Source organism: Rhipicephalus microplus, chromosome 6, assembly GCF_043290135.1.
Source record: "Rhipicephalus microplus isolate Deutch F79 chromosome 6, USDA_Rmic, whole genome shotgun sequence".
NCBI lineage: Eukaryota > Metazoa > Arthropoda > Arachnida > Ixodida > Ixodidae > Rhipicephalus > Rhipicephalus microplus.
The window spans coordinates 127,533,739-127,543,085 of record NC_134705.1 but is presented as its reverse complement, the minus strand read 5'-3'; the positions used below and the strand labels follow the sequence as shown (position 1 = coordinate 127,543,085).

The 9,347-nt window shown below is 41.3% G+C and overlaps 1 non-coding gene across 1 annotated transcript; it reads left to right on the top strand.

Annotated features, from left to right (window-relative positions):
- Positions 1-3,574: 3,574 nt before the first annotated feature.
- On the top strand, positions 3,575-3,647 carry TRNAM-CAU (transfer RNA methionine (anticodon CAU)). Its single transcript has one exon. It is a non-coding gene; the product is annotated as a tRNA-Met (tRNA).
- The last annotated feature ends 5,700 nt before the right edge of the window (positions 3,648-9,347 follow it).

The window sequence follows — 9,347 nt, the reverse complement described above, 5'->3', positions numbered from 1 at the left end:
GTAATTTTTTCATCCACTTTTCTTTCTTCTTATTTACATTCCATTAATGTTAATGAGTTCCCCTGTACATTCCTTGGCATTACTGTCTGTTATATCTCATTATTATTGTGTTAAAAACACGGAAAAACGAGCCCTTAGGTATACACTTCTTTCCCTTATTTCATTGAACGAGGGTCTCGTACTGGCAGACTTGGTGTGTTTAGGTTGTATAAGAGGGACAATTAATCAGCTGCCCGCTCATAATAAGTTCACGTGCTACGTGACGCCAAACATGCGCATAAGACTGTTTTCACACTCGTTGTTTGGCTTATAGATGGCGCTGACTGTCGCTCCTACTTCTAAATTCACAGATAAACCCAAAAAAGTGGATGGAGGGAGGGCCGCTGTAATAGCTCAGTGGTTAGAGCATCGAACGCGTAATTCGAAGGTCGTAGGTTCGATTCCTGCTTACAGTTGGTAGTTTTTTCATCCACTTTTCTTTCTTCTTATTTACATTCCATTAATGTTAATAAGTTCCCCTGTACATTCCTTGGCATTACTGTCTGTTATATCTCATTATTATTGTGCTAAAAACACGGAAAAACGAGCCCTTAGGTATACACTTCTTTCCCTTATTTCATTGAACGAGGGTCTCGTACTGGCAGACTTGGTGTGTTTAGGTTGTATAAGAGGGACAATTAATCAGCTGCCCGCTCATAATAAGTTCACGTGCTACGTGACGCCAAACATGCGCATAAGAGTGTTTTCACACTCGTTGTTTGGCTTATAGATGGCGCTGACTGTCGCTCCTACTTCTAAATTCACAGATAAACCCAAAAAAGTGGATGGAGGGAGGGCCGCTGTAATAGCTCAGTGGTTAGAGCATCGAACGCGTAATTCGAAGGTCGTAGGTTCGATTCCTGCTTACAGTTGGTAATTTTTTCATCCACTTTTCTTTCTTCTTATTTACATTCCATTAATGTTAATAAGTTCCCCTGTACATTCCTTGGCATTACTGTCTGTTATATCTCATTATTATTGTGTTAAAAACACGGAAAAACGAGCCCTTAGGTATACACTTCTTTCCCTTATTTCATTGAACGAGGGTCTCGTACTGGCAGACTTGGTGTGTTTAGGTTGTATAAGAGGGACAATTAATCAGCTGCCCGCTCATAATAAGTTCACGTGCTACGTGACGCCAAACATGCGCATAAGAGTGTTTTCACACTCGTTGTTTGGCTTATAGATGGCGCTGACTGTCGCTCCTACTTCTAAATTCACAGATAAACCCAAAAAAGTGGATGGAGGGAGGGCCGCTGTAATAGCTCAGTGGTTAGAGCATCGAACGCGTAATTCGAAGGTCGTAGGTTCGAATCCTGCTTACAGTTGGTAATTTTTTCATCCACTTTTCTTTCTTCTTATTTACATTCCATTAATGTTAATAAGTTCCCCTGTACATTCCTTGGCATTACTGTCTGTTATATCTCATTATTATTGTGTTAAAAACACGGAAAAACGAGCCCTTAGGTATACACTTCTTTCCCTTATTTCATTGAACGAGGGTCTCGTACTGGCAGACTTGGTGTGTTTAGGTTGTATAAGAGGGACAATTAATCAGCTGCCCGCTCATAATAGGTTCACGTGCTACGTGACGCCAAACATGCGCATAAGAGTGTTTTCACACTCGTTGTTTGGCTTATAGATGGCGCTGACTGTCGCTCCTACTTCTAAATTCACAGATAAACCCAAAAAAGTGGATAGAGGGAGGGCCGCTGTAATAGCTCAGTGGTTAGAGCATCGAACGCGTAATTCGAAGGTCGTAGGTTCGATTCCTGCTTACAGTTGGTAATTTTTTCATCCACTTTTCTTTCTTCTTATTTACATTCCATTAATGTTAATAAGTTCCCCTGTACATTCCTTGGCATTACTGTCTGTTATATCTCATTATTATTGTGTTAAAAACACGGAAAAACGAGCCCTTAGGTATACACTTCTTTCCCTTATTTCATTGAACGAGGGTCTCGTACTGGCAGACTTGGTGTGTTTAGGTTGTATAAGAGGGACAATTAATCAGCTGCCCGCTCATAATAGGTTCACATGCTACGTGACGCCAAACATGCGCATAAGAGTGTTTTCACACTCGTTGTTTGGCTTATAGATGGCGCTGACTGTCGCTCCTACTTCTAAATTCACAGATAAACCCAAAAAAGTGGATAGAGGGAGGGCCGCTGTAATAGCTCAGTGGTTAGAGCATCGAACGCGTAATTCGAAGGTCGTAGGTTCGATTCCTGCTTACAGTTGGTAATTTTTTCATCCACTTTTCTTTCTTCTTATTTACATTCTATTAATGTTAATAAGTTCCCCTGTACATTCCTTGGCATTACTGTCTGTTATATCTCATTATTATTGTGTTAAAAACACGGAAAAACGAGCCCTTAGGTATACACTTCTTTCCCTTATTTCATTGAACGAGGGTCTCGTACTGGCAGACTTGGTGTGTTTAGGTTGTATAAGAGGGACAATTAATCAGCTGCCCGCTCATAATAAGTTCACGTGCTACGTGACGCCAAACATGCGCATAAGAGTGTTTTCACACTCGTTGTTTGGCTTATAGATGGCGCTGACTGTCGCTCCTACTTCTAAATTCACAGATAAACCCAAAAAAGTGGATGGAGGGAGGGCCGCTGTAATAGCTCAGTGGTTAGAGCATCGAACGCGTAATTCGAAGGTCGTAGGTTCGATTCCTGCTTACAGTTGGTAATTTTTTCATCCACTTTTCTTTCTTCTTATTTACATTCCATTAATGTTAATAAGTTCCCCTGTACATTCCTTGGCATTACTGTCTGTTATATCTCATTATTATTGTGTTAAAAACACGGAAAAACGAGCCCTTAGGTATACACTTCTTTCCCTTATTTCATTGAACGAGGGTCTCGTACTGGCAGACTTGGTGTGTTTAGGTTGTATAAGAGGGACAATTAATCAGCTGCCCGCTCATAATAAGTTCACGTGCTACGTGACGCCAAACATGCGCATAAGAGTGTTTTCACACTCGTTGTTTGGCTTATAGATGGCGCTGACTGTCGCTCCTACATCTAAATTCACAGATAAACCCAAAAAAGTGGACGGAGGGAGGGCCGCTGTAATAGCTCAGTGGTTAGAGCATCGAACGCGTAATTCGAAGGTCGTAGGTTCGAGTCCTGCTTACAGTTGGTAATTTTTTCATCCACTTTTCTTTCTTCTTATTTACATTCCATTAATGTTAATAAGTTCCCCTGTACATTCCTTGGCATTACTGTCTGTTATATCTCATTATTATTGTGTTAAAAACACGGAAAAAGGAGCTCTTAGGTATACACTTCTTTCCCTTATTTCATTGAACGAGGGTCTCGTACTGGCAGACTTGGTGTGTTTAGGTTGTATAAGAGGGACAATTAATCAGCTGCCCGCTCATAATAAGTTCACGTGCTACGTGACGCCAAACATGCGCATAAGAGTGTTTTCACACTCGTTGTTTGGCTTATAGATGGCGCTGACTGTCGCTCCTACTTCTAAATTCACAGATAAACCCAAAAAAGTGGATGGAGGGAGGGCCGCTGTAATAGCTCAGTGGTTAGAGCATCGAACGCATAATTCGAAGGTCGTAGGTTCGATTCCTGCTTACAGTTGGTAATTTTTTCATCCACTTTTCTTTCTTCTTATTTACATTCCATTAATGTTAATAAGCTCCCCTGTACATTCCTTGGCATTACTGTCTGTTATATCTCATTATTATTGTGTTAAAAACACGGAAAAACGAGCCCTTAGGTATACACTTCTTTCCCTTATTTCATTGAACGAGGGTCTCGTACTGGCAGACTTGGTGTGTTTAGGTTGTATAAGAGGGACAATTAATCAGCTGCCCGCTCATAATAAGTTCACGTGCTACGTGACGCCAAACATGCGCATAAGACTGTTTTCACACTCGTTGTTTGGCTTATAGATGGCGCTGACTGTCGCTCCTACTTCTAAATTCACAGATAAACCCAAAAAAGTGGATGGAGGGAGGGCCGCTGTAATAGCTCAGTGGTTAGAGCATCGAACGCGTAATTCGAAGGTCGTAGGTTCGATTCCTGCCTACAGTTGGTAGTTTTTTCATCCACTTTTCTTTCTTCTTATTTACATTCCATTAATGTTAATAAGTTCCCCTGTACATTCCTTGGCATTACTGTGTGTTATATCTCATTATTATTGTGTTAAAAACACGGAAAAACGAGCCCTTAGGTATACACTTCTTTCCCTTATTTCATTGAACGAGGGTCTCGTACTGGCAGACTTGGTGTGTTTAGGTTGTATAAGAGGGACAATTAATCAGCTGCCCGCTCATAATAAGTTCACGTGCTACGTGACGCCAAACATGCGCATAAGAGTGTTTTCACACTCGTTGTTTGGCTTATAGATGGCGCTGACTGTCGCTCCTACTTCTAAATTCACAGATAAACCCAAAAAAGTGGATGGAGGGAGGGCCGCTGTAATAGCTCAGTGGTTAGAGCATCGAACGCGTAATTCGAAGGTCGTAGGTTCGATTCCTGCTTACAGTTGGTAATTTTTTCATCCACTTTTCTTTCTTCTTATTTACATTCCATTAATGTTAATAAGTTCCCCTGTACATTCCTTGGCATTACTGTCTGTTATATCTCATTATTATTGTGTTAAAAACACGGAAAAACGAGCCCTTAGGTATACACTTCTTTCCCTTATTTCATTGAACGAGGGTCTCGTACTGGCAGACTTGGTGTGTTTAGGTTGTATAAGAGGGACAATTAATCAGCTGCCCGCTCATAATAAGTTCACGTGCTACGTGACGCCAAACATGCGCATAAGAGTGTTTTCACACTCGTTGTTTGGCTTATAGATGGCGCTGACTGTCGCTCCTACTTCTAAATTCACAGATAAACCCAAAAAAGTGGATGGAGGGAGGGCCGCTGTAATAGCTCAGTGGTTAGAGCATCGAACGCGTAATTCGAAGGTCGTAGGTTCGATTCCTGCTTACAGTTGGTAATTTTTTCATCCACTTTTCTTTCTTCTTATTTACATTCCATTAATGTTAATAAGTTCCCCTGTACATTCCTTGGCATTACTGTCTGTTATATCTCATTAGTATTGTGTTAAAAACACGGAAAAACGAGCCCTTAGGTATACACTTCTTTCCCTTATTTCATTGAACGAGGGTCTCGTACTGGCAGACTTGGTGTGTTTAGGTTGTATAAGAGGGACAATTAATCAGCTGCCCGCTCATAATAGGTTCACGTGCTACGTGACGCCAAACATGCGCATAAGAGTGTTTTCACACTCGTTGTTTGGCTTATAGATGGCGCTGACTGTCGCTCCTACTTCTAAATTCACAGATAAACCCAAAAAAGTGGATAGAGGGAGGGCCGCTGTAATAGCTCAGTGGTTAGAGCATCGAACGCGTAATTCGAAGGTCGTAGGTTCGATTCCTGCTTACAGTTGGTAATTTTTTCATCCTCTTTTTTTTCTTTTTATTTACATTCCATTAATGTTAATAAGTTCCCCTGTACATTCCTTGGCATTACTGTCTGTTATATCTCATTATTATTGTGTTAAAAACACGGAAAAACGAGCCCTTAGGTATACACTTCTTTCCCTTATTTCATTGAACGAGGGTCTCGTACTGGCAGACTTGGTGTGTTTAGGTTGTATAAGAGGGACAATTAATCAGCTGCCCGCTCATAATAAGTTCACGTGCTACGTGACGCCAAACATGCGCATAAGAGTGTTTTCACACTCGTTGTTTGGCTTATAGATGGCGCTGACTGTCGCTCCTACTTCTAAATTCACAGATAAACCCAAAAAAGTGGATGGAGGGAGGGCCGCTGTAATAGCTCAGTGGTTAGAGCATCGAACGCGTAATTCGAAGGTCGTAGGTTCGATTCCTGCTTACAGTTGGTAATTTTTTCATCCACTTTTCTTTCTTCTTATTTACATTCCATTAATGTTAATAAGTTCCCCTGTACATTCCTTGGCATTACTGTCTGTTATATCTCATTATTATTGTGTTAAAAACACGGAAAAACGAGCCCTTAGGTATACACTTCTTTCCCTTATTTCATTGAACGAGGGTCTCGTACTGGCAGACTTGGTGTGTTTAGGTTGTATAAGAGGGACAATTAATCAGCTGCCCGCTCATAATAAGTTCACGTGCTACGTGACGCCAAACATGCGCATAAGAGTGTTTTCACACTCGTTGTTTGGCTTATAGATGGCGCTGACTGTCGCTCCTACATCTAAATTCACAGATAAACCCAAAAAAGTGGATGGAGGGAGGGCCGCTGTAATAGCTCAGTGGTTAGAGCATCGAACGCGTAATTCGAAGGTCGTAGGTTCGATTCCTGCTTACAGTTGGTAATTTTTTCATCCACTTTTTTTTCTTCTTACTTACATTCCATTAATGTTAATAAGTTCCCCTGTACATTCCTTGGCATTACTGTCTGTTATATCTCATTATTATTGTGTTAAAAACACGGAAAAACGAGCCCTTAGGTATACACTTCTTTCCCTTATTTCATTGAACGAGGGTCTCGTACTGGCAGACTTGGTGTGTTTAGGTTGTATAAGAGGGACAATTAATCAGCTGCCCGCTCATAATAAGTTCACGTGCTACGTGACGCCAAACATGCGCATAAGAGTGTTTTCACACTCGTTGTTTGGCTTATAGATGGCGCTGACTGTCGCTCCTACTTCTAAATTCACAGATAAACCCAAAAAAGTGGATGGAGGGAGGGCCGCTGTAATAGCTCAGTGGTTAGAGCATCGAACGCGTAATTCGAAGGTCGTAGGTTCGATTCCTGCTTACAGTTGGTAATTTTTTCATCCACTTTTCTTTCTTCTTATTTACATTCCATTAATGTTAATAAGTTCCCCTGTACATTCCTTGGCATTACTGTCTGTTATATCTCATTATTATTGTGTTAAAAACACGGAAAAACGAGCCCTTAGGTATACACTTCTTTCCCTTATTTCATTGAACGAGGGTCTCGTACTGGCAGACTTGGTGTGTTTAGGTTGTATAAGAGGGACAATTAATCAGCTGCCCGCTCATAATAAGTTCACGTGCTACGTGACGCCAAACATGCGCATAAGAGTGTTTTCACACTCGTTGTTTGGCTTATAGATGGCGCTGACTGTCGCTCCTACTTCTAAATTCACAGATAAACCCAAAAAAGTGGATGGAGGGAGGGCCGCTGTAATAGCTCAGTGGTTAGAGCATCGAACGCGTAATTCGAAGGTCGTAGGTTCGATTCCTGCTTACAGTTGGTAATTTTTTCATCCACTTTTCTTTCTTCTTATTTACATTCCATTAATGTTAATAAGTTCCCCTGTACATTCCTTGGCATTACTGTCTGTTATATCTCATTATTATTGTGTTAAAAACACGGAAAAACGAGCCCTTAGGTATACACCTCTTTCCCTTATTTCATTGAACGAGGGTCTCGTACTGGCAGACTTGGTGTGTTTAGGTTGTATAAGAGGGACAATTAATCAGCTGCCCGCTCATAATAAGTTCACGTGCTACGTGACGCCAAACATGCGCATAAGAGTGTTTTCACACTCGTTGTTTGGCTTATAGATGTCGCTGACTGTCGCTCCTACTTCTAAATTCACAGATAAACCCAAAAAAGTGGATGGAGGGAGGGCCGCTGTAATAGCTCAGTGGTTAGAGCATCGAACGCGTAATTCGAAGGTCGTAGGTTCGATTCCTGCTTACAGTTGGTAATTTTTTCATCCACTTTTCTTTCTTCTTATTTACATTCCATTAATGTTAATAAGTTCCCCTGTACATTCCTTGGCATTACTGTCTGTTATATCTCATTATTATTGTGTTAAAAACACGGAAAAACGAGCCCTTAGGTATACACTTTTTTCCCTTATTTCATTGAACGAGGGTCTCGTACTGGCAGACTTGGGGTGTTTAGGTTGTATAAGAGGGACAATTAATCAGCTGCCCGCTCATAATAAGTTCACGTGCTACGTGACGCCAAACATGCGCATAAGAGTGTTTTCACACTCGTTGTTTGGCTTATAGATGGCGCTGACTGTCGCTCCTACTTCTAAATTCACAGATAAACCCAAAAAAGTGGATGGAGGGAGGGCCGCTGTAATAGCTCAGTGGTTAGAGCATCGAACGCGTAATTCGAAGGTCGTAGGTTCGATTCCTGCTTACAGTTGGTAATTTTTTCATCCACTTTTCTTTCTTCTTATTTACATTCCATTAATGTTAATAAGTTCCCCTGTACATTCCTTGGCATTACTGTCTGTTATATCTATATATATATATATATATATATATATATAGCAAACGCGGCGCAACGACGAAATGGGTATTGTGGCTTTGTCGCACAGCGCACTACACAGTTCAGCTCTTCCTACTTGTATGCTGAATCGTTGCGACAGGATACTGATGGTCTTTCCTAGAATACTTTCCGAGTAAGGATAAAGCAGTGCAACACTCCAGCGCTCGTTCTCAAGTGGGCAGCACGTGTGCTCAAGCACGTTTTACTGGCGCGATTGCGCGGCACGCTACTAAAATCAAGAGTATAAGCAGCCAGACAATTGCTTTGAGTGCCCTATGACGTCATAGTTTCCGCAATTCCGCTCGGTTGAGCGAAGTGGTTCATCACTCGGAAGCGTTGCACCGTCTTTCCCGATGATTTCTTCGTTCTGGCAATCGTTATAACGTGCGCACATAGGCTTCACTTCTCGTTATGTATCTATTGCGACAACCGACTGCACGTCAGCCGTTCCGCGCAACATGTGTATCGGGTCCTTGAGCTGGCTACCAGTATACTGGAACACGTAAAGAGAGTCCGAGTCTCTTGAGTGACGAATTGCTACTACTAGCTCAATGGCCTTTGTGTTTAAATACTGCACTATGATCACATTAACTAAAATTGCTGAGATTGGTGTGCACTAAATTTTCAATACTCGGGAGCCATTAGTACGGTCTTAATAAGTACAAAGTAGTCTACAAAGAACAATACAATACCTTAACTAACAAATACTGCTACCAGTTGTACGGCCGCTACCTTTTCTACACAAACTTTTACTAAAGTGGACAAAAATGTCGCGAAAACACAACTTGAATATTTAGGACACATTAGTAACATATTGATTACTATAAATATCAGTAGTTTGCAATACTGACTTCTTATAGGTAACGAAGTACATGATTAGCTCAGACAAATTATTCGTTAAACGTTGGCGCACAGCCAAGGATTGAGTGGCGTGCAATTTAGGATTGAGTTCGAGGCCTCTTTGCGACAGAAAGAACACCATTCAGAGCAGTAATGATGAGGACCACGTCAAAC